At 40.6% G+C, this 7386-nt stretch overlaps 1 pseudogene; it reads right to left on the bottom strand.

Annotated features, from left to right (window-relative positions):
* Positions 1-5942: 5942 nt before the first annotated feature.
* Positions 5943-6520, bottom strand: LOC101581108 (annotated as a pseudogene).
* Between the last annotated feature and the right edge of the window lie 866 nt (positions 6521-7386).

Here is a 7386-nt window from a genome sequence, read left to right as displayed (position 1 = left end):
TTCTTCTTCTTCTTCTTCTTCTTCTTCTTCTTTCTTCTTTTTTTTTTTCAGAACCAGGGATTGAACTCAGGCCCTTGTGCTTGTGAGGGAAGTGCTTATTCCACTGAACCATCCCCCCGGCTCCTACATTTCTTCTAATATAGGTCTTGCTTTATCTTGGTCTTAACCATCCAACAGAAAAGTATAAAAACAAGGTATATAAGAGCAAAGCCATATTAATAGCTGAGCTGTAAAAGGCTCAAGTCAATAACTTCTGACATTGACAGTCATGTGGATAACCCGCTACTATTATAGACTACTGGATTATATTGGATTACTTTGCTGAATTCATGCACCTACAATATATGAATGGCAATGGAATACCCATCTCTGACAAAAGTAAATAAAAAAGGGGGATATAGCTGAAGGACCATTTTGTAGTGAAAAAAATATATATCTGTATGTACAAAATAGTATAGACAGCTACATTCTCTTAGTAAAATGAGAAGAAAGTTTTGAACTAATAGTGTTTAGACAAGATATCATGTCTGCATCTTGTACTATGAATAACTACTACAAAGACAAGATGAAATGCATTAATTATTGTAACTGTCCTACTAACCTGTTTTGAAACTGTCTCATTGCTACTTTTTTCTCGATAAAATTATGTAAAAAAAAAAAGAAAGAAAGAAAGAAAAAGAAACACGCCATTGTGCTCCTGTGCCCTGGCTTTCTGCTCTGCTTCATGCTGCCTGTTGCTGTGGCTAATATTTTTTACATGTGTGCTCTTTAATTTTGGGCCTCACTTGCAAAAATCTCCCTTGGACCCCTGAGTGGGCCAACATAAATAAAAACAATTTTTTTTTAGTTCATAATTCATTCTCTTTGTGAACCAAATTGTTTGCAAACAAAAATATGGATGAACTTAGGTACCGCTAAGGTATTTTAGGTATTATTAAGTACCACTTAGATATTATTAAAAATCCAAACTCAAATTGAGAGAAAGACTGCAAAATTACTTTATAAAGAAGAAATAAAACATACATTACATCAAGGGACGATCACACCTCCCACATTACTCTTAGCCAATGAGGAAACTGGGGAAGGAACCTGCATGGTAGGGGTAAATGCTCACTGTGACCATTCTGCCCACTTACTTAGCAGGACCCAGACATGTAAGCCTGATGAAAAGCCTGGCTCTCACAGCTCATTTGCTGCCTCTGAGTCCATCCTTTGGCTCCGGGCAAGTGAACACATCTCTCCTTCTTAGTTACTTTCTCATTGCTGGTTGAAATACCTAACACCCACAAGTTAAAGGAGGAAAGGTTTATTTTGGCTCACTCCAAGGCAGGGCAGCGTGGCAGAGGAAAAGGAAGAGGAGAAACAGTCCCTGATATGGTAGGCAAGAAGCAGAGGATTTTTTTCCTCCTTTACCTTTTATTCCATCCAGGATATAAGCTTATTGGTTGGGGCCACCTACACCTAGGGTGGGTCTTTCCTCTTCAGAAGTTTATCTAACATACCCAGAGCAGTACTAAACCAATCAGTGGACTAATCCAGTGCTGTACAGTGGTGATTGTGTGCCACACACCTCTGGTCTAGTATGCAGTCACTCCCAAAAGCCCCACATAGGAACACATGGGGCTTTGGTGAGGGATGCCTAGATATCAGCCATAACACTCAGCATCTTTGAATTCCTGAAAACCCAGTCCCAACCTGGATGTAGGAATGCATTTTTTAAAAATTTTTTTTGTTTATTTATTTATTTTGTGTGTGTGTGGCCAGCTCAGCCCACCAGGGGGCGGGGCTGGCTGGCATGTGGTGCTGGGGGATTGAACTGCAGTCCCTGTGCTTAGCTTAGCTTAGCTTGTTCTAAGTAGGTGCTTTAGACCACTGAGCCATCTCACCAGCCCCAGGAATGCATTGTTAACTTGGTGTATTTCATTCTGCCTGTCTGTATATCTTCACTCATCATCCTTCTCCCATATGTTTTTACATCTGTGAGCTTAACTTTCTATATGGCTTGGCTTAGCTCTATTTTTTGGGGAGGGTTAACTCATCCTGGTATATGTGATAATTTCTTTGTAACACTGACCAACCCAAGTCCATCTTGGTTCCTACTAAACTCTACTTGTAAGCTAACTGCCTGTTACATTCCTTCCCCTGAAAAAGTATCTCTAAATAAGCTTAGGGAAGGTGGATGACTGCTGTGCTTCAGGGAGTCAGGGGTGTTCTGTAGAGGGCTCCTGTAAGCACCCATAGTAGGTGTCATGCTGGTAGAGATAATGGGAGGTAGCTATTTTGGGGTCTCAGCAGAAGGTTTGCCTCATGGACCCCAGTGATGGCATACTGGCACACTCATTGTTGACTCTGTGTGTATGACCATTAGGGGTTGGTCAGATTTTAGAAAACAAGAGATTAAGAATACATAGCTCAGGCCAGCCAGAAAGCTCACTTTAGTCTAGTGCCTGCTTAGGCAAAGTGCAGCGGCCAGGGTTCAGTTTCCACTGTGCCAGCCCTGCCCTGGAGTGCACTGAGCTGGCGATTGAGACTGGGTGTGCTGGCAATGCCTGTAATCCCAGTGCTTGGGAGGCTGAAAACAGGAGGATCAGTATGAGTCCAATCTACATAGTGAGACCCTGTAGACCCTGCAGACCCTGTACCAAATACGTAAAAGAAAAACAGAATACATGGCTCAGGCCAGGGAGATAACTTGGCAGTCTGGGCACCTGCCTAGCAAGCACAAAGACCTGGGTTCAATCCCTGGTACCACATGCCATGCCAGCCCCTGGCTGAGGAGCCAGCCAGTGAAACCAGGCATAGTGGCACACGCCTATAATTCAAGTGCTAGGGAGGCTGAGACAGGAGGTTCACTACAAGTCTGAGTTGCATAGTGAGACCCTGTACCAAATAGATAGATGATAGATAGATAGATAGATAGATAGATAGATAGATAGATAGATAGACAGAATACATGGCTCAAACATAAAACTAGAAATAATACCCAATAAGAAAATAAATACTCAACACCTACTAGTTAAGGGAGGAAAAGGTTTATTTAGCATGGTTTGTTTCAGTCCAAAATGAGCAGGCTACAAGGCATGATGGCTTCATAGAGAACAGCTCATGGTGGCCAGAGGTAGCAAAACAAAGGACCTTAATAGCATCTCTCTGCCCCTTTTATCTTATCCACACCACTGGGGGATGGCAGCATGCACACCCTTATACCTGGTGTCCTTGAGCCTCACATGGCACCACGGATCAGTTCCAGCATCACATGCTCTAGATTCAGCCATCTCTGAAAAAGCCTCACTTGTGATCCCCCGAAGCTTTGGGGAGACATCTAAACACGAGTCATAATACTACCTTCATATTAGAACTTGGAGCCTAGGATTGGATGCCTTCTGCCTTGCACTTGTTGGTTCCATGTGAGTTATAGGCTTTCTTTCTTCAGTTCTGTAAGAAATATTATTGATATTTTGATTAGGATTGCATTACAACTATATAACAATTAGACATATAGCCATTTTAAATATATTGGTCCTGCCTATCCAGGAACAGGGTATATCTTTCCACTTCTGATATCCTCTTCCATATCTATTATTATTCTTATTTTAATTTATGTATTTGGTACAGGGGCTTGTTATGAAGCTCCAACTCCTACTGATCTTCTTGTTTTCAGCCTCTCCAGCTCTGGGTTTACAGGCATGCACCACCATGCCCAGACTCTGTCGCTAGTTCAGCATGCCCGGGGATGGTGCCTGCATGACATGAGGTACAGGGGATCGAATCCGTAGGTGCTGAGTCCACTGAGCTATCTCGCTGGCCATCCTCTTTCATTATTGAGATCTTTAATTTCCTTGGTTAGGTTAATTCCTAAAGATTGATTGATTGATTGATGCTATTGGGAAAGGTATACTTTGCCTAATTTCTCTTTTATTGAGTTTTTTTTTATTGGTACAGAAGAATGTTATTGGCTGCGAGATGACTCAGTAGAATAAGCGCTTCCCTGGCAAGCACAAGGGCCTGAGTTCAATCCCCGGTTCCGCATTAAAAAAAAAAAAAAATGTTAGTAATTTTTGAGTGTTAACTTTATATCCTGCTACACTACAGAATTGGGTTATTAGTTCTAGGAGTCTTTTGGTAGCATTTTTGGGGGTTTCTATGTAGAGGATTATGTCATCTGCAAATAATGGTAATTTAACTTTTTTTCCATACCCATTTATTTTTCTTGTATAATTGCTTTACCTAGTATTTCAAGAACTACATTGAACAAAAGCAGTGATAGCAGATATCCTTGTCTTCTTGATTTTATAGGGAAAGTTCACAGCTTTTCTCTGTTAAGTGTGATGTTATAGATACACTTTATCAGATTGAGATAAGGACACTCTATTACTGGTTTTTGAGGGTTTTAAAAAAAAATCAGGAGGGCTGGTGAGATAGCTCAGTGGTCTAAAGCACCTACTTAGAACAAGCTTAGCAAAGCACAGGGACCGCGGTTCAATCCCCCAGCACCACATGCCAGCCAGCCCCGCCCCCTGGTGGGCTGAGCTGGCCACACACACACACACACACACACACACACACAATAAATAAATAAATAAATAAAAATAAAAAAAATCAGGAAAGGAGACTGAGACTGAATTTTGTCAAATGGTTTTCCTGTATCTATTGAGATGATCATATGGCTTTTGTCCTTGCTCCTATTTACATAGTGAACTACACTCACTGACGTCAGTATGTTAGACCATCCCTGTATCCCTGGGATTAATCCTAGTTAGTCACAATATACAACATTTTTGATGACTTTCTGCATTCTGTTCACCAGTATCTTGAGGATTTTTGTGTCTATGTTCACTAAAAGCTTGGTCTGTAGTTGTTGTTTTGCTCCTTTTCTAGTTTTGGAGTTACAGTAATGCTTTCTCCTAGAAACGTCTTTGGGACTACTGTTTCCTCTTGATTTCATTAAAGAGTTTAAAGAGTATTGGTGTTAGGCATTCTCTAAAGTTCTTGTACAGGGGCCGGGCAGACAACTTAGAGGCATAAGCACATACCTGGCAAAGACAAGGACCCAAGTTTGATCCCCCGCCCCAAGTTAGGTCTCGGCCCTGGATGCAGGTGTCCACAGTATGGCCCTGGAACCAGGCATTGTGGTGCACTCCTGTAATCACAGTAGTTGGAAGGTTGAGAAAGGAGGATCTCTGCAAGTTCAAGACCAGCCTAGTCACAAGGGCATGAGTTCAATCCCTGGTTCTGAAAAAAAAAAAAAAAAAAAAAGACCAGCCTTGGGCAACAAAAGTGAGCATAAGGTCAGCCGAATTGCACAGCAAGACCCTGTCTCAAATAAACAAACAAATACATGAATAAAATTCTTGTATAATTCAGCTGTGAATCTGGTGACACCTGGGTTTTTCTTAGTAGTTTTTAAGTAATTCTTGAATTTCTTTGACTGATATTGGGTTATTCAGATTTTTCTATCTTCTTGGTTCAGCTTAGATAATTCATTTGTATTTAGGAATTTATCCATTTCTTTTGACTTTTCTGTTTTACTAAAGTACAGATTCAAAATGTAGTTACCAATAATCTGGATTTTGACAAAATCCACTGTGATTTTGCCTTTTTCATTCTAATTGTATAGAAGTAAAGTTTTTTGTTAAGATTGGCTAAGGGTTTATCTATTTTTTTCAGTTTTTCAAAGAACCAATTTTTTTATTAATTGACTCTGTATTTTTTCAGTCTCAATTTCATCCCCAATCTTTATAATTTTCTTCCTTGTTACTAGTTTTGAGTTTGGATTATTCTTGTTTTTCTAAGACCATGAGGGGTATCATTAGGTTATTTGAACACATTCTGTTTTTCTAAGAGGGCAATTCACTGCTATAAACTTCCCATTATAAAAGTCTCAAGTTTATTCTTTTTTTAAATTTTCACTATTTTATTTTACATATATACTTGCTTAAAAATCAGTGAATTTCTAGGCCCAGTTCAGGTAACTGAAGAACCTTTATAAGTAGTTTATATTGTCTAGATCCAAGGTATGCTGCAAACACAGTCTGAGTAGATGGCAAAATACCATCTTTCTCAAGACAGGCTTGGATATTCTAATCCAGATGTTTCCCTTCTCTGGTAGCAGCGCTGATTGATACCTGGCTGCTAGGGCACCACGCACAGGTATAGCCAAGAAAGCAGGGTACAGACCACCAAAAACTAAACCAATCAGTCCAGCCCATGTCATGGTACAGGTTTCACAATTCAAATCACCTGTACTCAGGAGTAAGCTTACCAAACTTGCATAAGAGGCATTTGCTGACAACAACAGGATCACTGCTGTTGGTAAGCCAGCAGCTCTGAGCCTGTGTCACATGCAAGGTGCGCTGAAAAAGGCTGTTTGCTATCAGACCACAGAAAGCAGCATTAAGTCCGATATGTATATACTGGCCCATGTTCAAGTAGGTTCCTGTTTCTGGAAGTTGGTTAATTTTTTGGCTATGATGTCAATTATGTTTTCCTTGATAGTATCATCTGATTTATGACTTTCCATATTGAGCCTTACAAAAGTAAAAATACCATTTTCAAGAATTATATCTATAGGAACAACAGTTTAAGGTTTTTTTTTTTTTTTTTTTTTTTTTTTGTGTGTGTGTGTGTGTGTGTGTGTGTGTGTGGCCAGCTCAGCCCACCAGGGGGCGGGACTGCCTGGCATGTGGTGTTGGGGGATTGAACCGCGGTCCCTGTGCTTTGCTAAGCTTGTTCTAAGTAGGTGCTTTAGACCACTGAGCCATCTCACCAGCCCCAGTTTAAGGTTTCTGAAGACTATGTTCAATTTTGAGAGATACAGATTTGGTTCATAATCTCGTAAGTGCCTCCTGCATGTTCCCTCCACCACACATGGTTTACTGTAACCTTTCCTCACCTCACCAGGATGCAGCCATCTTTGGCTCCTCCTCAAGTTTATTCTTTATAGCTGAGAAGTGCTCTTTTGTGTAAAAAGACCAAATCTTTTTTATCTGTTCCTCAGTTGATGGGTACTTGGGTTGTTTCCAAGATTCAGCTATTATTAATTGTGCTTCTTCTTCTTCTTCTTCTTCTTCTTCTTCTTCTTCTTCTTCTTCTTCTTCTTCTTCTTCTTCTTCTTCTTCTTCTTCTTCTGTCTTCGTCTTCGTCTTCGTCTTCGTCGTCTTCGTCTTCTTTGTCTTCTTTCTTCTTCTCCTTCTCCTTCTCCTTCTCCTTCTCCTCCTTCTCATTCTCCTTCTCCTTCTTCTTCCTCCTCTTCTTCCTCTTCTTCCTCTTCCTCCTCCTCCTCCTCCTCCTCCTCCTCCTTCCTCTTCTTTTTCTTCTTCTTCTTCTTCTTTGGCAGAACTGGAATTGAACTAATTGTGCTTCTGTAAACATGGATGCACATGTATC

This window comes from Octodon degus, unplaced genomic scaffold, assembly GCF_000260255.1.
Source record: "Octodon degus isolate 3935 unplaced genomic scaffold, OctDeg1.0 scaffold00192, whole genome shotgun sequence".
NCBI lineage: Eukaryota > Metazoa > Chordata > Mammalia > Rodentia > Octodontidae > Octodon > Octodon degus.
This window is presented reverse-complemented; position numbering and strand designations above follow the sequence as displayed.